At 44.6% G+C, this 26,204-nt stretch overlaps 1 protein-coding gene across 2 annotated transcripts in view; it reads right to left on the reverse strand.

Moving 5' to 3' along the window:
* Window positions 1-26,204, reverse strand: part of Prickle1 (prickle planar cell polarity protein 1) — a 97,156-nt gene that overhangs the window by 25,446 nt on the left and 45,506 nt on the right. The window lies entirely within an intron of this gene.

Raw genomic sequence — 26,204 nt, forward strand, 5'->3', positions numbered from 1 at the left:
GCTGCTCTTGCAAGAGGACCCAGGTTCTAGTCCCAGCACCCATGTGGCAGCTCACAGCCACTGGTAATTTTGGACTCAGGGTTTTTTTTTTTTTTTCGTTTGTTTGTTTGTTTTTGCTTTTGCTTTTCGAGACAGGGTTTCTCTGTGTAGCCCTAGCTGTCCTGGAACTCACTCTGTAGACCAGGCTGGCCTCGAACTCAGAAATCTGCCTGTCTCTGCCTCCCAAGTGCTGGGATTAAAGGCGTGCGCCACCACTGCCCAGCTAGGACCCAGGGTTTCTTACTACCGTTTCTAACCTCGGAGGGCACTGGATCTGTGAGTGGTGCATATGCATACATGCTTTACATACAAGAGGTAAGATACTCATATACATAAATATGTATATTATGTATATATATACATATATATAGAAAATTAATTATAATGCTTACTTTCCACAAAGTAAAGAGCGCAAGCCCACCACTGTGAAATAGATCCTCACAAGACAGGTCTTCAAGTTAGCAAATGCCATGCAGACGACCTACCCAGCTGAGTACCAAGGCAGAGGTCCAAAGGGGGCAGGGAGGGGAGAATGTGAAGTGGTGGTGGTTGGTATGGCCTTAGTGCAGCTGTATTTAAACGAAATACCAATGTAACATCGCTTGGTGGCAAATTTTAGATTATAGAATGTCCCGTTCATGTGCCACTTGTTCAAAAGAGTTTGGTGTCTCATCTGTTTCTGTCTGCCATTGAAACTCCCCACCAGCTAAGAGAGTGGAAAATGCAGGCGGGCCAGTTTTGAACATTGTAACTGGGTGCACTAACCAAGTTATTTTCAGAGGGGCATCAACAAAGAATTATTTCAAGCAGCCAGAAGCCTCTTGCCAAGAAGAAAGGCTCAGCTGGGCATGCTACACTGTTTCTTTATCTTATCTGCAGCCCTTGGTCCGGAAGTAGAAAGGGTGATGGTGCACTGGAGGCTGGTTTCTGAGCTCTGGCTGGCCCGATGCTCTCAGATCACACTTAGGTCTAGATAAGTAACTGTCTTTGACCAAGTTACTTTGGCATTTCCTTTCTGCCTGTGTTCATCTGGACCTTCAGTGTCTTCAGCACAGAGTCTGTGTTAAGTCTGCAAGTCCTGTTGCTTTTGTTTGATGATCTCCGGCCTGACCCATCAGATAAGCTGCTTGGCACACATTTCGCTCCTGATGAGTGGGAATTCCTTGCTTGTTGCTGTTTGATCCTCCACAGACTGACTTGGGACCTTGCCCACTAAGTATTCATATATTCCTTAGTAAATCTGCTATTCTTTTTTTTTTTTTTTTTTTTTTTTTTTTTTTTTTTTGGAGACAGGGTTTCTCTGTAGCTCTGGCTGTCCTGGAATTCACTTTGTAGACCAGGCTGGCCTCGAACTCAGAAATCTGCCTGCCTCTGCCTCCCAATCTGCTAGGATTAAAGGCGTGCGCCACCATGCCCAGCTAAATCTGCTATTCTTTATTTGGGCTTTTAAATGAAAAGGAAATGCTGGGGCTGGTGAGATGGCTCAATGTGTAAGAGCACCCGACTGCTCTTCCGAAGGTCCGGAGTTCAAATCCCAGCAACCACATGGTGGCTCACAACCATCCGTAATGAAATCTGACTCCCTCTTCTGGAGTGTCTGAAGACAGCTACAGTGTACTTACATATAATCAATAAATAAATCTTTAAAAAAAAAAAAAATAAAATAAAAAAAAAAAAAAAAAAGAAAAGGAAATGCTGGGGTGTGGTTCACTGATAGAGATACTGCATAATACGTGTGAGGCTCTGGGTTCAATCCCCAGCACAAAAAGAGGAGGAGAAAGAAGAGAGGAGGGCTGGTGAGATGGCTCAGCAGGTAAGAGCACCCGACTGCTCTTCCGAAGGTCCTGAGTTCAAATCCCAGCAACCACATGGTGGCTCACAACCATCCGTAACAAGATCTGACTCCCTCTTCTGGTGTGTCTGAAGACAGCTACAGTGTACTTACATATAATAAATAAATAAATCTTTAAAAAAAAAAAAAAAAGAAGAGAGGAAAGATGAAGAGAAGAAGAAGAGGGGAAGAGCAGGAGGAAGAGGGAAGAGGAGGAGGAAGAGGTGAAGGAGGAAGAGAAAAAGAAAAAGGAGGAGGAAGGGGGAGAGGAGGAGGAAGAAGAGGAAGAAGGAAAAGGAGGAGGAAGAGGAGGTGGAGGACAAGGAGGAAGGAGGAGGTGGTGGAGGGATAAGGAGGAGGAGGGGGAGGGAGAGGGTCAGGTGGGCCAACAAGAGGGCCCATGAGGTAGCAGCATCATTAGACGCAGGGCTACAACGTGAGCTCCATCCCTGGGTCCCATATGGTAACAGGGAAGATGGGACTCCAGCAAGAAGAGCTGTCCTTTCACTACCACAGACACCAAAAGTAGATACATCAAAAAATAGTTTTATGTCAATTAATTTGAGACTATACACACACACACACACACACACACACACACACACACACACACATATATATGCATGTTATGTTTTGTGTATGTGTGTGTGTATGTGTGTGTGTGTGTGTGTGTGTGTGTGTGTGTGTGTGAGAGAGAGAGAGAGAGAGAGAGAGAGAGAGAGAGAAACAATGTCCCACTATGTAGCTCAGGTGTCTGGAGCTTCCTGGAAAACCCAGGATGACCTCAAACTTGTAGCAGCCCTATCTCAGCCCCCCTAGTACTAAGACCACAGAGATGATATGTCAAACCTGGCTTCAAGGTTCCAGCTTTAATATTTAAAGGAATTAAATTTTTGTCTTGGTTTATGGGATCACACATAAACTAAACTAGTAGGCTCGTCCTGATTTCTAAGCCATAGAGCCTAAAGCAATGCCCTCGTCTGTCCTTTACTCCTGGTGTAGGTGTGGCACTCTGAGGAAGAGCAAGACCCAGTCATGGTAGACTGCAGCCTCCAGAGCTCTGGTTGCATCCACCTAGGCTACACACATCCAGCTACTTCCACAGCTCCCGTTCTCGTTGCTTTCGGCAAGAGCACGCTTGGAGCACAGGGACTGTTGGCAAGTCTGTGCACACCACAAGACCGTACGGTGCTGTCTGCCCTGAGGCCACTTGTTCATTCTCCCTCAGGAGACACCACAATCTTACTTTACAGTCTCTTCCTCAGATTTTTTTTCTCTCACTTCCATGGGCAAGAAGGAAGCCTTCCCATGTGCAATTCACAGCGTCCCTCAGGTACGTGTCACTAATTTTATCTCATCTTTGCCTCTAAAGTGGGTGGTCTGCAGCCCTTCAAGGCTGTTTCATGACCCTGTGCCCAACCTTGCCATGTCTCAGACTTGGAGATGTTAGCTAGCTTGTACCCTGGTTAACTCATACTTCAAGTCCAAATCAGAATAGTCCAGGAGGCTGCAGTGTTCTGTCTGCACTGCTCCACACACCCCAGGTACCCCAGGATTGCTGCCTTAGTCAGACCAGGCCCTGTCAGAAATTCTATGACCTAGAGTGACAAGATTCCCTTCCAACATCCGTACACCTACAGAATAGCCCAGAGGCTCCACTGGCCACTTATCTTTCTACACTAGGGACAGCACAAATCAAGGAGGTTTTGGTTACTATTAATGAAATGTGTGTGTGTGTGTGTGTGTGTGTGTGTGTGTCTGTCTGTCTGTCTGTCTGTCTGTCTCTGTGTGTATGTATTTATACACACACACACACACACACACACTGGAGACTGAATTGACTGTGTATGGCAAGCTCTATACCACTGGGCTACACTGAGCACAAAAGAGCTGTGTTTTCAGGCTGGAGAGATGGCTCAGCAGTTAAGAAGAACACTGACTGCTCTTCCAGAGGTCCTGAGTTCAATTCGAAGCAGCCACATGGTGGTTCACAACCATCTGTAGTGGGATCTGAAGCCCTCTTCTGGTGTGTCTGAAGATAGCACAGTATACTCATATACATGAAATGCTTTAATTAATTAATTAATTAATTAATTAAAAAAGAGCTCTGTTTTTTAGCTCCATCAGTGTTCCTCAAGGGTCCCAGTCTCCCTTGCCACCGCTTACACTGAATTGCAGAATTAACACAGACCACATCAAACAGCATCCCACCTTTATTAGTCAGCTTATCATTTGGGCTTCAGCCATCTCCCCTCTAACTGCTTTCTGAGAGCTCACGGGTGCAGTGCGGTATGCAATGAAGATCGAATGGTGGAGGAGACTGGCTAACATGGCCAGTTCACGTGAGGTGCAGAAGCCAGGAAACAGGGTGGACCCTTTCCCAGAAGGCAGCAAGAGTATGGCGTCCTGCGATGGAGGGTTAAATGATCCTCCAGGAAAAACTGTCCAATTCAACATTCCTTGGCTCAGCCTCAGACGTGGGACTTTCAGATACATGCAGACCACTAAGAGCTGGTTATGGGCTACACTGAAAGATAGTTTTTCCAGATACAAAAAAACCATGAAGCCACAGGAGGCCTGTAACACTCTCACAGGACATCCAACAATGAAATGAAGTGAGCCTGCACAGGCTAAGGGTGGAAGGTGTCTGCAGAAAGAGAGAGGAGTTTGAAAGGAAAGGACAGCTATGCCTTCCTCGTGATGCTCGGAGTGGAGATGTTGTTTATTGGATGTACATGTGGAGTCTGGGTTGACCTGGCACTTCAGATCTCACCCAAATCCTTCAGAGAGAAAGTTTTTCCTCGTGGTGTCCCTCGAGGACATAGCACAGTGCCTTCTTTCTGGGGAACAGTTTGTGACTTAGGGGCAGTGGTAGAATCTATATAAAGTGGGGCATCAAACGTGTATTAGAACCGGAATAATTGTGGGCATATTATGTGGTGTCACTATCTTGGTGATACATTAGGCAAGAACCCAAAGGTGTCAAGTGGACCCCTCATTACTGATACTAGGGCTTCGCCTCATAGAGATGCTGTATCGTTGGCACTCAGTTCTGTTGGTATATTGTTAAGTTCCTCTAACAACATAAGTTGTTAGAGTGCAGAGAAGCCTGGATTCAAGTCTGAGTCTCACATCATGGCTTATCCTTTTGAGCTTCTCTATTGTTTGTTTTAAAGCAGATTTATTTTATTTTATTTTTTTAAAGACTATTGCAAAGCTCTGGATTGCTCAGAATCCATTATGTAGACCAGGCTGGCCTCAAACTCAGAGAGATCTGCCTGCCCCTGCCTCTATAATCTCGGGAAAAGTCATGTTCTACCACGCCTGGCACAGCAGTGCTGATAAACAGCTAAATAAATTGTTTCACCTTCCCTAACTTTTTTCCTTAGCGGCAGCACGTGAACACAGAAGGCTATGCTAGAAATCTGAATTCCAGGTTATTTCAGCCAATAATGAAGCAACGGCTATCAGCCCCTTTGAGGGCAGCTCTCAGATAATATATTACTTTGCTGACCTGCAGAACCAAACATTTGTGTAGCTCAAAGGCAAATACGCTAGGAACGCCTCCCTGACTCTGGGGATTCCTTGAATTGTTGAGTTGACTGTGCCATTCCAATCTCGCAGACACACATCCGATTGTCCAAACACAACACAACTGGCTTATTCAGATCTTTGCATGGCAGATGTTCCATCGCCTGGTTGTCACAGCCACATCAGTGTGCCCTGTGCTCTCTGATATCACTCTTGCATGTCGTCAGTGGCTTGCCCATCACCTCCTCAACTCACAGACATTATGTGGAACAAGGGACAGACCTCAAGAGCTACTCCATGGAGGCTCTGTGTGACCCATTCTGCTGCCTCACATGACACCCCCCCCCCCAAAGCCAAAGACACTGAAATAATGCAACCATTATAAACTTGTCAGATAAATTGATTACAGTTCAAGTCACAGGACCATCATGCTTTGAAAAAAAAAAAAAACTAACATTCTTCAGTTGTGACAATAACGAATGAGAGGGAAGAAAGCAGCAACAGTAATCCTTAAGTGTCTGGCAGAGCCTGCAGGCGGTTCTCCTGACACGCTGCCCAACAGAGATTTTCTGCAGACAAGTTTAAATAACGGGAGCCTATGAGGGCTGGGAACCAAGCTGACAGGGAATGTACTTCCTTCCACGTAAACTCCACTGGCAGCCAGGGACTGACTCCCTAGTTGCTGATAGAATGGAGGAAGCCACATTTCTATGACCTGAGGCTTTTATTAGTCTTTCTATGGTATGATCTAACAGGATCCCAGGATCCTCTGCAATGCTTCTCTTCGTATGAGGGTACAGGGTGTTCTGTGGGGCTCAGACCTACGCTTCCTGTGTGCTAGACAAGGGCTCTACCAGCAAACTACTTCAACATCCTCCTGCTTTTGGGGAGAGTGTGTCTAAAGAGGATGGAGCAATTGCCTGAAGGGTGACAGCAAGCAGCACACAAGAAGTTTTTATGTCACATGCCAGACTGCATTTGATGTGACGTGACACATACTTTTTTTTTTTTTTTTTTTTTTTTAAAGATCTGACAATATGGTTAAAGAGCCTCTTCAGAGGAAGCTACCACTCAAGAGATTAAAAAGCCAGGGATGGAAAATAGCTCTACCAGTAAAGTGCACCTTGCAAGCGTGAGGACCCAAGTCAGGTCCCCAGAGCCCATGCTTGAAAGGCAAAATGAGGGCATCCCATTGCTAGGATAATAAAATAAAAGGCTTCCCAAGGCTCACTGGCTAGCCAGCCAAACCGTGACTTGGCAAGCAGCGAGAGACCTTATTTCAACACAGCAATGTGATCAGCAACTGAAGCATACCTGTTTGACCTCTGACCTGTACACATGTACAAATATGTGCATATATACCCACTTCCATGTATATCTGTATGCACACAAATATGCATATACACACGTATATCACACACAAAGTAAATAAATGTGGATACTTATGTGTATACACACACACACATGTACACACTTACGTACACACACACACACACACACACACAATTTCTCTTTCTTTAAAGAGGCCAAAGAGAGGCATAAGCATCTTCATGCTGTCCCAGGAAGTCTTCAAAATGACACACCCCTGACCCCTGAGGACGCCTTTCAGGAAGTGCAGAATGTTTTTAATACAGTCAGGCAAGTTAAAATCTACTACACGCCATTCCATTTCTGGTGCTTAATAAGAGTTCCCAGGGGAAGGAAGCACAATAGTCACACATACAAAGTACCCTGGATGCTGTTGCTAGGAATAATAAAGTGATGATGGGACTAAACTGAATGGAGGAGTTCGAAGAACCCATGAGTGAGTGCACCACCTGGACTGCACACTCTTCCATCGGCACCGTGAGACAGCATCTGCTCTCACCACAGGCACTGCCGGGACAATGAGGAGAAAGCAAGCTGAGGCTATGCCGGTGCTGCCTCAAGTAGCCTTCTGTAGGTATGGCGGCTACGATCCTCACTGGAGGGTCTTGGTGGCAGGCTTCATTTTATTTAATTGTTGTTGTTGCTGTTATCACTTTGTGCATATGTGCATTTTGCCTGCATTCATCACACGGAGTGCATGGTGCCCACTGAGGTCAAAAAAAGAGGGCAGGATCCCTGGTACTTGAATTACATAGCCAATCATGAACCGCCGTATGGATGCTGAGAATCGAACCTGAGTCCTCTAAAAGAGAAGCCAGTGCTCTAAGCACTGAGCAACCTCACTAGCCTGTCTCTCTCTCTCTCTCTCTCTCTCTCTCTCTCTCTCCCCTCTCTCTTAGTTGAAAAGCCATCAGCTAACATAGAGTATGGACTGGGAATGAATGAATGATGGATTATCAGGGTTTGCTTTGCTTTTCTTTTAAGATTTTTTCTTCTTTGTTGAATGATTCTCCAAGGGAAATATGGAAACTACTTAACTGGGGTCCTCCTTAGGTAGGATTCTTTAAGACCATTTGTCTTTCTCTTCTCTACTCTCAACTACCAAGGACCCACACTTTTCACTGGAATGTACTTTGGGGGGGGGCTCGGGGTGTTCCGATCTTTCCCCTCTGTGTCCTTCTTTGCTTCGAGGCTTTCTTTAGAAAGCTTTCTGATTTAGCTTCCACGACTTCCTAACGCAAACCTGGCGAAGAAGAGCCACAGACACGCAAACCACACGTCGCTTCGCTTCGCCTTTCTGAAGCAAGATTCAGTTTATAAGAAGACTACGCAGACTTCGCAGGTACACTGAAATTAAAGATGGTCTAAAAGGTTTTTATCCCCGGTATTGGCCATCTTGTAATATTTTAAGGCATAAATCGAAACATATGATTATGATGAGCTCCGATTCCACTTAAAAGCCAAACAGAAGATGTTAAACCCATGGATAATGGTAAACTAAATTAATTTTGACTTCTGGGGCAATTTGAACATTTTCACCTTAGGCCAAAGATAAAGGCCACAATAAAAATTCATTCTAAGCATCCCTGAGTAAAATCGGCACATTTTAAAGTCTGGGATTAACAATCTATACCCGGACTCCTGCAGACCTGCATAAATTATTCAGAACTTTTATGGCTCAATTCCGCTGTCAAAGACGAGACCTCATGACAACACCGCACACCTGTTACTCATCTGGTGCAGCCGAGGCTCAGTTACTCCACCTGGGATGAACAAGCTCAGACTTCCCTCACACTGTCTACACAAGACAACAGGTTCTTTGGAGTTTTGAGCACTAACAACATTAAGACACACACACACACAAAAATCCCTGGAATTTCCCACAAAACAGAATATCACAACGCAGTTCTAATACAGGTCACCACACAGATGAACCATCGGAAGAGAAGGTCTATCCAGACGCGCCCATATGTAAGCGTCACTGAGCTGGAGAGTAATTTCAACACTCAGGAGGCAGGAGGATTATTGTGAGTTCCAGTCCAGTTTTGAATACCTGGCAAGTTCCAGATTAGCTTGGGTCACAGAGTGAGATTGTGTCTCAAAAAAAGAAAGAAAAATTAAATGGAAAAAAAAACCCACAACAAACATTTCTTCACACACACGCACACACAAATCAGGTGTGGATTTTAGAAGTTCTAAATGTTAGATGACAGTGGAATATCAGTTTTCTTAAACAGAGGAAACAAGGTACAAGGAAATGCAGGGTTTGTGGGAAAAATGTCATAAACTAAGAGGACACTTAGAGAGCTAGGGCACTGGGGGGCCCAGTGCACAGTCCTTAGAGGCAGGTAAGCTCCTGTGCGTGTCCCCTTAAGCCACAGAGGAAATGACATGGGCTAAGAACAAGGGGACTGCTTAGCTATCATTCAAGTGACTTTAAGGAGAATGTCCCAGCTGGAAACCAGGTAGTCCCTTCCTCTAACAACCATACCTAGCTAGCAGAGGATCTCAGCTAAGCAGGCCATGGGGGCTGTCTCCCAGTTAGGGAAGGGGTGTCAGAGCTGGTGGGGATAGCCACAGTCTGTGTCAACCGTAAATGCCTCAAGAAAGAGGAGGCAGATCTGCAGGCTGGGCACAGGTCTCTCCCATGGAGCAAGCATGTCACCGAACAGCAGAAGTGACAGCCACTCAGGAAAGGCAATCCCTCAGCTCTCTAGGCAGTGTTCATCATCAAACATTCTCTGCTTCCTTTTCTGGCTAACACTTCATCATCTGCTTTGTGTAAGCGGGACCTCATGATGGTGCCTCAGCTTCTCTGGCTACCTCATAGCTCCTTGGTCATGATCCAGAGCACTACCAACCACCACTCTCCATGTTTCCTGCTGGATCTGGAGGTGTGTGTGTGTGTGTGTGTGTGTGTGTGTGTGTGTGTGAGAGAGAGAGAGAGGGCATATTTGTGTGCACATGCATGCATGTATGCATGCATGCATACACACGTGTATCTTGGACTGGAAGCCAGTGGTTGGGAAAAGATGGGATTATTTTGCCATGACAACTATTCCAAAAATGTCTATAAAATGGGTGACATGTTTTTATTTGTGTCTACCTAATACTTGCAGTCCCAGCTACTCAGGAAGTAGATGCAGGTCGGCTGCTTGATCCTAAGGAGTTCAGAGCCAACCTGGGCAAAAGTAAGTCAGCCACTTCTATGGGAAATTTCCTGCTTATTGTATGGGCAAGAAAGCCAGATATCAGAGATTGCAGCTGGGAAGTAAGTTGTCTCTATTACCAGGTATCAGACAGCGGTACAGGCTCCCGGAGCTAGCTGCGGGAAGCCTCTCTGGAGACAGAGAAGTCTCCAGCACACCCCATGTGCTCAGTGAATCTGAATCGTGATGCATGTGATTGGAGTGCATACACTCTCTACAGGCAACTGCAGCTTTCGACGGCCTTAGGAACCACGGATCTGCTGACAACAGCAACCTTAAGTTACCAGCTCTGAGAAAATGGCTCATTTGTGCCATAAAAGCCAAGAGCCTCTTCAAAATTACAATCACTAGTTGGTCACTGCAACATGTCTTCCTGCTTCCTCACAGAGCCCGCACATTGATGAATGAATCTCACCCCTCCCCTGAGACAATCTGCATGCATAACTGACTTGAGGAATCTCACTCATCGTTGTCAAAATGTCTTTCTCCAGTGAAAGTCAGTCTGTCCTTAAGTGGGCTAGGAGGACTGCTATTTTGAAGTGACTCGTGGTAATGGATTTAACGCACAGAACCTTTATGAACCATACATAGCTTTCCCAAAATGTTTGCAAGAGGACTTTTAAAAAAACCCACGAGCTAAGAAATTTAGAAATCAGATCATTTCATCATCTAATATCCAACCATTTTGGACACCAGCAATGCTTAATTTTACTTACACAGTTTCTGCATTTTCAACACACTTCTTATGCATACAGCTCCAGTTTTGACAGCACTTTCAATTTTATTTTTACTCCCTCCATTTTTTTTTCCTTCTAGAAACACAGCCATCATGGACTGCTAAGCTCTGTTGATTAACTTTGACGTTTCCACCTAGCGGCACTTCTCTCTATATCAAAACTTTTCTTTTTTTTTTTTTTTTTTAAAGATTTATTTATTTATTATATGTAAGTACACTGTAGCTGTCTTCAGACACACCAGAAGAGGGCATCAGATTTCATTACGGGTGGTTGTGAGCCACCATGTGGTTGCTGGGATTTGAACTTCGGACCTTCAGAAGAGCAGTCGGGTGCTCTTACCCACTGAGCCATCTCACCAGCCCCAAAACTTTTCTTTTTGATTGCTATAAAATCTTTGGTTTTAGTTCAGTTGGATTAAAAAAATATTTAAAATATTTCAATTACTATTTCCACGGGCAAAATAAAGAGTTAGCTCTTTCTTTCCTTTTTCCTTCCTTCCTTTCTTCCTCCTTCCCTCCCTCCCTCCCTCCCTCCCTCCCTCCCTCCCTCCCTCCCTCCCTTCCTTCCTTCCTTCTACACAGCCTGGACTCCAGCTTCTAAGTGGATGCAATCTTGCCACTTTAAAATACTAAGCAGATCAAGTTATATACACAAGGCAACAAGAAAAAAAAGCAAAAACCAAAAAAAGTGACCCTTATAGATAAACCTGGAAGGAGACTTGGAACCCTCTGGACATGAGGGTACACCCATTCACTAGGATTGGGGCATAGTCTCCCATTTCTTGCTCCCACAAGCTGCTATTCCTTTCAATCTGACCACTGACAAATGGGTCCATCTGGTTATAATTCTATTTCTTCCTCCTAACTGTTATAATCGCCTTTGCTTTTCTTCTGATACTAGTCAGTGGCTCTTCTCTTGCTCAGCCTTCTGGTTTGTTTTATTGCATGTAATAATTTTTTGAGGTATTATTATCCTATTACTGTAAGGAAGACTCTTCTGGAAGAACTAACCTCAAATCCTCATCACACCATCTTTGAAGAGAGCACCACGTGGAGCCAACTACAGAGCCTAAATGATGGTGACTGACAGTCTCAAAGCCACAGCATCTGCGTTGGTTTAATGCACAGAAACAGAAGATGGCTACAGTCAGGCATGTGCCAGACTACACATAAGCTTATAGCTGGCTTCAATCACTAGACTGACAGTATTAACGTTTGCTCGTTAGCCAGAGAACAAGATAAATACCTATCTATGGATACACTGCATGCTAAGAGTACCTGTTCCTATGGTTTTTAATCAAGATATAAAGCTATGATGAAGTCAGCCTCATTTGAATCAATCCATCAGTTTGACACTCATGAATCTTTACAAGTTAGCTCTGGACAATCGGATGATAGTGAAAAGTCATTTTAATCATGACTGAAACACAGTTATTACATTTATTTTTCTCCCTTCTAAAGATATATTCAAGTATTTTATGTTTATGAGTGCTCGGTCTACACACACACACACACACACACACACACACACACACTCACACACACACACACACACACACACACACACACACACACACACACACACAGAGCCAGACGAGGGAATGAGATCCTGTGACAGATGGTTGTGAGCCAGCATATGGTTTCTGGGAATTGAACTCAGGACCTCTGGAAGAAGAGTCAAGTACTTTTTAACTGCTGAGCCATCTCCCCAACTCCCACGTATTACATTTCATCTTTCATTTTTTGGCTGTCCTGTAACTCACTATGTAAACCAGGCTCAAATTCACAGAGATCCACCTGCCTCTGCCTTCCAAGTGCTGGGGTTACTTAAAGGTGGGAGTCACCATGCCTGGCTCAGTTATTACACTTCTAAGAATTCATGAAAGCAATCTTTTATAATGGTTATGGTGGAAAATGAAAAGTCCAGAGAATCTGGCTCTGAGGAGGAAGGAGGGATCAGGCAGGGGAGACGGGTAGAGTGTCGGGACAACACTATGTATCTTTGTAAAGCATCCTCTGATACTATGTATCTCATCATACAATAGCAACTTAGTGCAGCGCACTTCCCTATTAGAGTATCCTGTACTTCTTGGGCATTTTGGCCTAAAACTCAAGTGAGTCTGAACACCCTGCAACAAACGAACTATTGTTTGGGGGAAAAGAAAAGGCGAGAACCAGCAAAGCTGTAAATCTCTCCTGCAGTGCTAACCTTTATTGGTCTGGGCTCAAGTTTTATACAGCGGGATCCAACGTGTACTGATGCACAGGTCTAGGGATAAAGGGTTGCTTCATACACAGCTTTCTGTTAGAGCAGCAGTTCTCAACCTGTGGGTCGGGACCCTTCTGGAGGTCACATGTTAGATATCCTGAGTATCAGATATTTACATTAAGATTCAGCACAGTAGCAAATTTACAATTATGAAATAGCAACAAAATAATTTTATGGTTGGGGGGGGTCACCATACCATGAGGAACTGCACTAAAGGGTCGCAGCATCAGCAAGGCTGAGAACTGCTGATTTAGAGCCTCAACAATCTGAAGAGAATCTTGCTTGGGTGGAGCACTGGTTATTCAGGAAACATCCCAGAATTGCCTGGTTTCAAACACAGATGGGAAAAGAAGCATCAGAGCGATGAAGGGGAGGGGGAGGCGTCAGACAGAGCGGCAGCTTCCGGTTCCTGGGAAGCCGTAGTCCTCTGTCCTAGTTCTCTGGTAGAGGAGAAGGTCTGGTCTTGGCTTGTGGTTCTGTCTCTGCTACTGACTGGCTACAAGAGCTCTGTCCTTTGGACTTGTGTTTCTAATCCACAAAATGGTGGGTGTTTGCTTAGGTCTCTAGGCTGGGGAGTCCTGGAATTTTCTGAATTCTTTACGAAACCTGGGCCTGCAGGGCAGTGGATGCCAGAGGATGCAGATGTAGTAAGCCAATGTGCTGTTGCTAGGATCAGAGGGCAGGGGTGTGTGTGTGTGTGTGGTATATGTGTGTGGTATGTGTATGTGTTATATGTGTGGTGTGTGTGTATGTGTGGTATATGTGTGGTGTGTGTATGTGTGGTATATGTGTGTGGTGTGTGTGTGTATGTGTGGTATATGTGTGTGTGTGTGGTGTCTGTGGTGTGTGGTAGAGCAATGGAGGGCAGGTGCACATGCAGGAGCTGGAGGGATGAAGGGCAGATGTTCGGCAGCGGGGAGCAGGGGGATGAAGGGACAGGGGGTGTACACTGGGGAGCTGGCTAACGCTAACTAACTGCCACATAGCGGCAGCTCCATACACTTCCTTGGAGAACAGACACCTAGAGGTGGCTGGCCCTGGTTCCAGCATAGCGAGTAAAGGGCTTGCAGGCCTGAGCAGTGAGAGCGTCCAACTTCCAACGAAGGTTCCATGGCATTTACCCTAAATTCTCCATCTCAGCTCTAGCTCCTCAGGCTGGAATGGAAAATTCTATTTTGGGAGACTGTCTAGAGATGCATTTAGGCTCACACGAGGGAACGCTGGAAAGCACCCGTGCACACAGATACCCAAGGCGCTGCTGGACAGGGAAAATGAAACCCTTCATTTAAAGCATACTTCAGAATAAAGTTCCAGAAAAAACGCCAGCCTCGAGCAGGACGGTCCAGCAGCCCGGCGCGACTCCTCCGGAGTCTGTTCATCCTTCGTGGTAAAGTGATTGCTGTCTGTGACGGTGCCAGGGTAGGAGACTAACTCCAAGGACGTGGTACCAGAGTGCTGCGCTGGGTGCCTGACAACACTAACTAGCTCAGCAGCTTGAGCAGGGCTGGCATCAGACAAAGGTTTGCTGAATGGCTGAGTCATGAATGAACCATCCGAGGCTATCTAAGATACAGGACACTTCCAACTGAAATACCACCTTGAAAGAACATTACCATCTATTGTTTCTCCGCTTCCCTTTCTTCCAATGGCTTTTACTAACGAGCCATCCGTCCACTCCATTTGCTGTGAAAGGTGATCGAGACAATTTGAAAGCTGAAATCTTAACTTTTTCTTGGGTAAAAGAAAGCATATAATTGGGTTTCATTGATATTTTCTTCCTGGCATATATATATATATATATATATATATATTTTTTTTTTTTTAAATAACTATAGATGGATTCCTCTAATGTGAGCCTACTTTTCCCATAGACCTTCTCTGGAGTTGGCATTCTTAAACTAAGTCCCCTTGTCTGTGCAGACAGGCCTGGAATGCCATTATCTGCATGCCTCTGTCTGTAAAGAGCCCAATAAAATGGGGCTGGATATAACAATGCTGTGGCTGGCTTATCTAAGGACTCTTCCCAGTTCAAAGGGTCATTTTCACACCAGGGCCCCAGGTCTTATCAGCCGCCTCCTCAGGTCTCACTATTGTAAAACAAAGGAGTCCTCTACTTGGCACCAATGCTAGATCAGCATACTTCAAAAGCAGTGGCCCAGCCCAGAGGACAGGGCTCTTCACCCTTTGCTGAGATGTATGCTTGGCTTCTAAGAGCTCAGCCTGCCTGGGCCGGAAGACCAGTCACGGGCACTGGACTCTCTTCTTCCTAGAATACCTGTCTAACTACCACTTACTCCCGAGACTGGACTCTCCAAATGTAGTTCTTGGTCCTCGCTCTTCTACCAGAGCTGGAGGCCATGGAGCAATACAAGCTGGCTTCTGGAGACTGAATCTTGAGCACACAGTAGGGCTGGGCGGGCAGCAAGTTATGACTAGAACAATCTACTTGTTAGGTACCCAGGTGACCTTTTGGCAGATATGAATGAAAATAAGACTGAAGAACTGGCCTGGCCTGCAAGATGCCACAGGAAAGTCTAGAGGATGAGACCTGGAGACAGCAGCACCTACTGAATGCCCTCAGATGTTCTGACCTTCATTAGTGCTATGCTCGGTCACTCTTATTTAAACTTGGAAATCAAAATCCAGCCAGGGAGGGCGGTGGTGGTGAACACCTTTAATCCCAACACGCAGGAGGCAGAGGCAGAATCTCTGTGAGTTTAAGGCCAGTCTGGTCTACATAGTGAGTTCCAGGACAGCCAGGGGCTACACAGTGAAACCCTGTTTCAAAAAAGCAAAACCAAAACCCAACCAACCAACCAAATAAATAGCCAAGCTTTATTTTGTCAAGTCATAGTCCACAAGAGAAGAGCTGAGAAGGTTCAATCACCCATTGGCAGGTTTACCCTTAGGTTCCCCAGGACTTGGAGAGCTCTAGGGATCTACAGCAACCACAGGATGCCCAGACAATGGTTCTGCAGGCAGGGGGCGGGGGTGGGGGACGGAGGGGGAGAACTCCATTTGTTTAGGATCAAAGTTTACTTACAAGGTGTTTGTTTTTCCTTCAGAGTAGAACCTGTACATTCTTGGATGCCACAGATCTCTAAAAGCAAGCAAACACCTTCCTTTGTTAGGCCCGGGATGAGGCGCAGGGCTCTGACCTGTGTTGATCCCTGTTCCCGCCTCCACTCCATCCTGGCTGGCTAACTAATCATGCCCCAATTCCTTCCGTCAGTCCTGAGTTCTGTGCTCATAGGCCTGATGGGATGGCTCTATTGCTAGATCAAATAAAAGATTCAGAAAAACAAAACAAAACAGAACAACAGAACAAACAAACCAAGAAAAAAACCTCCCAGAGAGATGGATAGATTTATTTTTGTCAAGAAATAATTTTAGGAGTATAGACCACGTGGGCGAATGTAAGCAAAGTCTGTTTTTGATGCCCTGCACTAAAACAAATGACAAGGTTGACATACGTGTACTCTGCCCCTCTCCCATTGAGCATGGCATTGTCTACTTTCTGCGACCTCTATTCTGCACCTTTCTGGGGTTACTGGCCTACCCAGTCCCTAACTATGTATGTCACGGGAGGCGTGTTGAGTAGCCTTTCTGTTTAGCATCTGCTTCTACGCTGGATGGCAAGCTTGGAAGGCAAGACTTCCATCTGACGTGCTCATCAATATGGTGAAGGCCGAAGCACAGAGTGTCTGTTAGCCGACAGGCTGCAAAGGACAGTCGGGCTGGAAAGTGTGAGGGCTGGTTAGAGCTGTTCTTTGTCTGCAGGTAATTTACTCGCTGCTGCTTTTATCGTCAATGCTTGCTTCGTTTCTGGGTTGCTCTCTCTCTTCAATGCTTCGGTGTGTCTCCCTCAAAAATTATTATAAAATAAGACATGGGTGCCACCTCACTGAGCACTGGAAGCTGCTCACTGAAGGGGTGGACAGTGGCCCCAAGACTGTAACACTGAAGATTCATCTGATGTCCTCCAAATCCTCCAAGGCTCCTCACCACAATAGAGTGGCTCGCCAGCGTGGCAGTCCCCCAAATCAGGACATATTTATGATCTCATAAAAATTAGTTCAGGTTCTTGCAACTGAAGCTGCATTTTCCATTCTGGGACTTTAAAAACGTCTTCAGTTTTCTTTCTATTTTCCTGCGTGTATGCCTGGGTGCCGAGAAACAATTCAATTCCCCACCAGTTAGTGTTCCCAGTCCTAGTCACTGTCTCTCCCAGCCTCCTGTCTTTGATGTGTATGTGTGCGAGTGTGTGGTATATGTGTATGTCAGGTCGCTGTGTGTGTATGGAGGGCAGGGATGTCCAGTCCTCCTTGGTTACTGCTCTCCACTCCGGTTTTGAGACAAGATCTATGAGTGAATGCGGCGCTCCCTGGCTCACCCAGGCTGACTTGCCAGTGATTCCAGGTGTCCACCTGTGTCCCAACCCCTGCTGACTTCAGCGCTGGAGTTACAGGTGCACAGCACTGTGCCCACCTTTTATGTGGGTCCTCTTGCTTGTGTGCCTGGTACTTTACACACCGTGTGCTTGCCCCAGCCCTGGCTGTCACGCCAGCCCTGGCTGTCACCTATATTACAGTTCTTTGGTGAAAGGAGAAACATTACCATTTTTGTAAATGTGTGACACCCCTGTCAAAAAAATAAGCAGTTGTCCAAATATAGCTAATTACTGTTACAAAAGAATGGTCCTACTGTGGCACGTGGACCAACACAAACACCCGGGGAAAGCTCCGAGACCTATGAGCTAAGAACAAAGGTGGACCGTTGATGGGCTATGCGTCCCTGTCAGCAGACTCATCACAAAGACAGCCTCAGCTTACCCAGTGAAGAAGAATCAAGTTTCATGCCTCCTCTATCTCTACCACTTCTCTCTCCTTTCCAAATGTAACTTTTCAAAATTGTATAAGCATGTTTTTTTGTTTTGTTTTGTTTTGTTTTTTTCTGAGACAGGGTTTCTCTGTATAGCCCTGGCTGTCCTGGAACTCACTTTGTAGACCAGGCTGGCCTTGAACTCAGAAATCTGCCTGCCTCTGCCTCCCCAACTGCTGGGATTAAAGGCGTGTGCCACTACTGCCCAGCAGCATTATTTTAAAAAGCAATTATAAAAGTCTCCAGTTTTCTCGTTATACTCTTAGCATGTCTCTGCATTTTTATTTTACTAAGAGATTTACCGTGCTACACCTTCTGGGAGTTCTATAGCAAAGCTTTCCACTTCTTCTCTCATGTATTTCTTCTTAATTCCAAAATCCAAATTATTAAAAAAATATGAAATTCCCAAATTAAACCTTCCGACCCCCCCCCCCAGATTTATTTATTTATTTTATGTATATGAGTACACTGTAGCTGACTTCAGACACTCCAGAAGAGGGCTATTGGATCCCATTACAGATGGTTGTGAGCTACCATGTGGTTGCTGGGAACTGAACTCAGGACCTCTGGAAGAACTGTCAGTGCTCTTAGCCACTGAGCCATCTCTCCAGCAGCCAGTCTTTGGAGTTTTAACAGCAGAAATAATTTATACTTTTATCTCTGTAAGCCCTTCTGCTTTTAGGATGGCTTTTTTTTTTTTTTTTTGTAGCACCCTGTTCTTATTCACAGTTATTCTTTTCTCATATACATTAGAGTATATATTATAAATTATAATTCTCTCAGCCTCTTTTCTACTGCTCCTTGGCTGTATCCTCAAAAGCTGGTTAGAAGCTGTCTGCTTGGAAGGATGGGACAGGGAAGGAGCCTTTCAACTGGGTGGTTCCTCTGGACCAAAAGGACCAAGGGTTGGATTTGATCCTACCCCAGAGAGCCTTGGTTCTGGTCTTGCAGAAAGGTTAATGCTCCTGTGTTAGAGAGTCCTGCGGAGAAACTTAGCTGTGTCTCATCCAACCATCCAAGTAAGCACCGGCCTCCTGTGACCTTCTAAGTCAATTGTCAACTTATTCCAAGTTTCAAAATTCATCGTTATTTTCTTTTATCCCATTCTATGTGGGTTATTTCTTTTTAATTGTTCACCTAGTGAATATATGAAAAGGAACAGAGTTAAATGTGTAAATATTCCATTGGCCTTATCTGAGAAAAGGTCTAAGCTTCAATTTTGTTTATAAAATTTATTTTATTTGATGCTTGTGAGTGTACTGTCTGTATGTCCACCTGTACCCCAAGTGTATGTCTGGTGACCTTGGAGGTCAGAAGAGGGTGTCACATCTCTGGGAAATTAGTTGCAGATGGCTGTGAGCCAACCATAGAGATGCTAGGAACCAAACCTGGGTCCTCTGCAAGATCAACAAGTGCTGGTAACCACGGAGCCTTCTCTCCAGCCCCTGTGTGCCATGATTATTCACAGGGTGGCTTTTAAGGCCACCCCCAAACTCCAGTCCCACTGCTGTCTCCTGGTTCAAGGACACTGCTGCTCTCTAGATTATGACTGCAAGGAAGAGGGAGGGACCTCACAGCTGGTGGATGGCATCCTCAGCTATGGACTCGAGACGAGAGGGAGGCCTCTCTGGGAGTCTGGAAGGTGGTTTCCTCATTAGAGATGGGTTTCTTTCTACGCATCAAATAGGTTTACATTTCAAAAGCTTGGAAGGGGAATTAGTTTCAGAATGTCTTTGTAGACTTGAGTTTCTGTCTCTAAACGCAACATAATTTACTGGCAAGGTGGATAAAGATATTTGCCGCCAAGCCTGATGACTTGAGTTGGACCCTTGAGTTGGAACCTACTTGGTAGAGACAGAAAACTACAGCCCCCACGTGTCCTCTGACCTCTGCATCCACACAAGGACACTCGAGGACACACATACAATAATAAGATCAAATAGATGAATGTAATTAAAACTTGGTCTCAAAACTCCTTTGCTCCATTAGCAAGGAAGCTACTGTTGGCCACTAAATTAAAAGCCTGAGAAGGACAGACACTTTGATGATATTGTCAGCAGTTGCCTGCCGACTGAGGAAAATGTTTTCACAGCCTAGAGAACATCTTCATTTTTTGACCAAAGTGCCTTTCCTTAATAAGCACCAACAATAAACACAGAATTTGCTGAAATCCATATGTTTTGGATTTATTTTTTTAACACAGCAAAGCTATTTAAGTTCTGACAGTAACAACAGCTGCAAACTCACTTTGAGACTGTCAAGAATAGCTCAGAGGTCCTTAATTTCCTATATTTGTCCCCTGCATCTGTTGGCCAATTTTCCAACTCAACTCCGTCCCCCAACTCTCTCTCACACACATACATGCACACACAACAACACACACTCACACACACACACTTTCTCTCTGTCTCTTTCACACACACACATACTCTCTCACACATACATACATACACAACACAACTCTCTAACACACATACATACACACACTCTTTTACACACGTATACACACACAAACACACACTCACACACAACTCACATAACTCTCCCACACACAACCCTCATATACCTCACACATACATAAACTCTCATATACACAACTCACACACTCTCTCTCACACACCTATACACACTCAAAACCACACAGCTCACACACACTCTTCTCATACACACATATACACACACATACACACATGCACACACTCTCACACACGTCACACACACATACATGCATGTACATCCACATCCACACACACAACTCATACACACACTCTCTCTCTTACACACACACATTCACACACATTAACATCACCTAAATAGAAACTACAAGATGAAATTCAGCACCGATTTATTTAAAACAAAATTTGTTCAATTCACACCATGACCTTGAGACGCTTGCGGGGTGGGGGTAGAGTGTAGGGGGGTGGCCTTATGGTCCTCCCCCTCCCTTCCCCCTCCCCCAGGTGCTAGGGTTATACTATTGAGTTATAGGACGCCTGGCAACTCAAAGGGTTTTTAGCTTTTAAAAAGTTCAATTTAAGTGGAAAGTTGAATAACTGAACTTGGTAGATAACGGTGATGTGCCAGATGCTGCGGTATATAAGGTAGCGACGTGGTGAAGTATGCTTCTTTATGAGGGACAAAGGAGTTAGATATAATTGTAGTTTATCTAGATCAATTATACTGCATTAATATAAATTTGTTTATCTATTTGAAAATCGAAAGAATGAAGGAAAAAAACTTTATAGTATTGTTTGGCTGAATGATCGAAACAATTATATATTTAATAAAAGAAAGTAACTTTGCAATAAAAAACAATGCATATTTATAGTTTTTTTATGATTTATGTGTATGGGTGTTTGCTTGCATGTATGTCTGTGCACCACTTGTGTGTCTGAAGAGGCCAGGAAAGGGCATCGGATCCTGAGACTGGAGTTTCAGACAGTTGTGAACTGCTGCTCTTGGTGCTCAGACTTGAACTAGAGACTCCTACAAGAGCAGCCAGTGCTCTTAACCAATGGGCCACCTCTCCAGTCTCCTGTAGCTCAGTTTTAAAGTTGTTATGAACAAAATACCTTCTAGAAGCTAAACAGGAGAACTCAACCAAGCAGTTAAGTCCCAGAGTCAGCACCTTTTGTTTTGTTTTGTTTTTGTTTGTTTGATTTGAGACAGTTTCTCTGTAGCCCTGGCTGTCCTGAATCCCACTCTGCACTCTTTAGACCAGGGTGGCCTCAGACTCAGAGATCTGCCTGCCTCCGCCTCCGCCTCCCACAGCACTGAGCCGCTCACTCATGGTGTCTGTCTACATAAACTAGCAGTGAAGAATGAGGCCGTGACTCTCACAACAACTTAACTTGCTGTATTCTGTTACTATTTCAACCAAAGTCAGGGTTACTCAGACTTCCATTTTCACCTGCTCAGCACAGAGGTAAACAGGCACACGCATCCCTGGGTGACGGACACACACATCCTGGCAGCACCCATCGAAGGGCAGCACCTTTCTCACCTTTCTCGACTTCCTTTCCCTCCCAGAATTCGAGGTGTATACATTTCTCCCTTGGACATTGCGTTTGATATTATACATTCTGCTTCCAAAGATTCAAAACACAGTCAATAGAATTACAACCTAATGTGCCAAGAGAGAAGGCATTTATATCTGAAAATGTAGCTTCTTTTAATAAACACAAGTTCTGAAAATTGGGAGGGGAGGTCTGCACACAATAACTACCTTTGGATCTTGGTCAGGCTAATGCTTTTGGTATCCTAGGTGCCCTCAGCTACAGGCATGTACCTGTGCTTACATACATATGGTTACAGACATGTACCTGTGCTTATACACATATGGTTACAGACATGTACCTGTGCTTATACACATATGGTTACACGCATGTACCTGTGCTTACATACATATGGTTACAGGCATGTACTTGTGCTTACATACATATGGTTACAGGCATGTACCTGTGCTTACATACACATGGTTACAGACATGTACCTGTGCTTACATACATATGGTTACAGGCATGTACCTGTGCTTATACACATATGGTTACAGGTGTGTACCTATGCTTACACGCACATGGTTACAGGCGTGTACGTGTGCTTACACACATACCTCCCTGGCTGGTTTCAAACTTGAATGCTAGGATTTACAGATGTACAGGCACTTCTGGATTTTTTTTTTTATTAAGAAATTGGTAAACTTATTCTAAAAGTAGATATTATCTAAACTCCATCTTAAGGGGACCCTGGACAATTTGGTGACCATATTTATTTATTTATTTGATTTATTTATTTTATATATAAGTACACTATAGCTGTGTTCAGACACATCAGAAGAGGGCATTAGATCTCATTACAGATGGTTGTGAGCCACCATGTGGTTGCTGGGATTTGAACTCTGGACCTCTGGAAGAGCAGTCAGTGCTCTGAACTGCTGAGCCATCTCTCCAGCCCTGGTGGCCGTTTTTAAAGGAGAGCAAGCTTTGCACCACTGTGCTTTAGCCTCAGTCACTTTCAGTGATAAAGCTACCCACTCCCGAGGCAGTTTTAATTGAAGAGTGATTCTAGGAAACTTAAAAAAAAAAAGAAAAAAAAACACGTTCCTTAAAAAAATATTCAAAGCCCAACCAAGATGTTGTCTGGATTGTCTTCAGGTCAATTCCCACAAGGCAACACTCTCATTCTGAACAAGGCATAGGGAACCGGTGTGCTCTTGACAGCTTTACGAAGCACATGGCTTACCCCAGTCTTATTTCTGAAATGACTGTCTAATGTTAAACTTCTTCGATTGCTCAATTAGAGCCTTCATACAACCCAGAAAGGAGATTGGTGGGGGCAGTGAGTTTCCAGCTACCTGCCTGCTTGGTGCGGTCCCTGAGGCTTAAAGGATGTTCAGGAACAAACAGGAACATTGTTGCTGCAGTAATGGGTAAAAATCTAGGGAGATGTTCTGTGGAGAAGATCGAAATCACCTAGAAACACAGTCATGGCAGGACTTAGATGCTTTCGATTTTTATCTATCTGCAAGCTCTCTGATAAGTCTCGCCTATCCCATACTTAACGTGAAATGAAAACTGTCAATCACAAGTTCACGGTAATGATCTTTGATGTTAAATACAATATTCTGAAGCACATTTTTTATTAAACAGGCATTAAAACAAAACAAAACAAAACCCCCAAACAGTAGTTATCTTCAAAGCACAGGGTCCCAGGAAACCAGTGCGTGCTCGGAACAACTGTGTGGAATTAGTTCATGATCTCAAACATTCTTTCTTCTGAACTATATTTTAACACTTTAATTGAATTGACCATGGCCTTGTTGAGCTAATCAGAGGTACTTCCTATCTTTAAGCTAATTTTATTTCCACTGAGATGTCCTGGGTAACACAGGTAATTTGAAACAGCCACGAGCATTTGTAGCACGGTGAATCCCGGAGAAGTGGAGTCAGCTGGGATCCCAGCGATCGGGAAAAGGAGACCAGGGTAAGTCCTACAAGTGAACTCTTTCCCTCCGTCCCCTCTAAGTGGAAGCCAAGCCAAGGCCCACCTCTTAAGCTGCAGGAAGCTCTGCCACAGTCATTCCAAGACAAGAGTGGGACTCCCCCGACTCCCCTGGCAGTCTATGGGCTCTATGAGGAGGGGGAGTACCTGCCACCGGCTCTGTGCTCAGCAAAGCCTCTTGGCTTGACTTTGTTTAACAGGGAACAACTCTGACTTCTTCCTTTACAAAATGGAGACGAACATGATAGACATCAAAGGGGAGACATTCTTAGACTAAGACACGATCAACAAACAAGTACTGGGTGGAAAGGGTTAAGTAGAGCCTCGGGTGGGGTGGGGGGGCATGGAGATGGGAGTGGGAGACACAGGTCAACAGAAACCATGTCTGAACATGCCGTAGGGAAGCTGACTTTGTAAGCTGTTTTTTAAAAGTACCGATAGAGCCAAATGTGCAGGCACACACTAGTAGCTCTTGTATTTGGGAGGCTGGGGTAGGAGGGTCAGGAATACAACAATATTCTTTATTACATCAAGAGTTTGAGGCTCGCTTGGGATACGTGAGTCCCAGGATAAAAACTAAAAACTAAAAGTGTTGCTAGTTGGGAAAATAAGTAGCTACTTGCTATCTCTGTGGTCTCACAAGCAGGTCCATCCAACATGGGACACTGGCAAGACATTACAGATCTCCAGACACACATAGATAGACTGTGTATTACACATTTAGTTATTAGTGTTTTGCTTATATGTATGGATGTGTGCCGTGTGTCTTCTTGGTGCCCACAGAAGCAGAAGGCTGTGCTAGAACCCTTGGAACTGCAGTGATGAACAGGTGTGAGTCACCATGGAGGTGCTGGGAACCAAACCTGAGTCCTCTGCAAGGAAAAGTATCCTTGAAAGATTTACTTATTTATTCTATGTATATGAGTGCTCTGTTTTCATGCGCACTAGAAGAGAGCATCAGATCCACTAGAGATGGTTGTGAGCCACCATGTGGTTGCTGGGAATTGAACTCAGGACCTTTAGAAAAACAGCCAGTGCTCTTAACCTCTGACTCAGCTTTGCAGCCCCTATACAATCCTTTATACTACTTTATTCAAATTCCAGATTTTTTTTATCTTCTGCTTTTTTTTTTTTTAAAAAATAAGTCACTTAGAGAAATAAAATGAAACACAAACATTCTCAAATTCACACAGGACAGCTAAGTTTGTGTGGTTCAAAGAGGGCTTCTAGCTTTGAGAAAAACAGATCACTTGCAAAACAACAACATGTACAGAGCTAAGCTCAGGAACAGAGCCTGGTTCAAGGGCAGACTGTGTTCCACACACATTGTAGCCAAGTTCTATTCTGAGCAGCAGCAGAAAACACAAGCAAAGAATCAACGGAAAGATAAACCCAGGAAACAGTCTTCCTTTATATCTGCCTGAATGTCATCTCATAAGACATTATCATTTAAAAAAACAAAAAACTTTAACCTAGCAAGTTTTCTAAGTTATCAGAAGAGTTAGGCACGCAAGGAAGGCCCAGGCTTCTATACCTGAAATCTGGGTTTGGGAAGAGGACTTTTTTTTTTTAACATTTGAGCTAACTTCTCTCTCTACACAGTTTTCCTTGGCTTGCCAGGGCTGCATAGCAACAACCCTGTTGTCCCAGGAAGGTTTGGGGGAAGCCCGAGTTCAGAAACGGGATCGGCAATGATCATAGACGTTGTATACACGTATGAAAATTTCGATTTATTTTGTAGAAAACAAAATAATAAATAAATAATAAAAGACCAAATATTTCCATTAAATATCTGAATCATCGGGGGAAAAAGTTTAGTTCAGGTGGAACCTGAAGTAATGGCAAGTTTTCAAATATTCCAGGTAGTGAGAATCCACTGGAAGTGCTTAGGCTCAAAAAAAATAACCCGAGTCAAAAAAATCATCTCATAGCCGATAGGCCGGGCAGGTGACGCCTGCGGCTGCTGCCTTTCTGGAGGGACACACATCTCTGCTATCATGATCACTAGAAAAGAGTTCTCCTGTAGAAACCCGCTGTTGGTGTGGCCCTCAGAGGTCCAGCATGAGGAAGCCTGCCTCCTTCCACTCCCTTCCCCCCTTTTTCTAATGCACGCGCTGGGCTCCAGCTTTGCCCTCTCTGGCCTGGCACATGGAAACATTTACAGAATCATGCTAGAATAAATGACAGGCTTCCCAGCTCTCTTGTCTAATTAGGAGAAATACCTAGTCCTTAAAACTGGACGCCTCACTTTGAATTTTATTTGTAATCAAAATTCTGCTCGAGAAGCTTTTCCTGTAGTCTTCATTCTCCAAATAAATGTGGTCTTCTGGGACTGGATGT

The sequence above is a fragment of the Mus musculus genome, chromosome 15 (assembly GCF_000001635.26).
Source record: "Mus musculus strain C57BL/6J chromosome 15, GRCm38.p6 C57BL/6J".
NCBI lineage: Eukaryota > Metazoa > Chordata > Mammalia > Rodentia > Muridae > Mus > Mus musculus.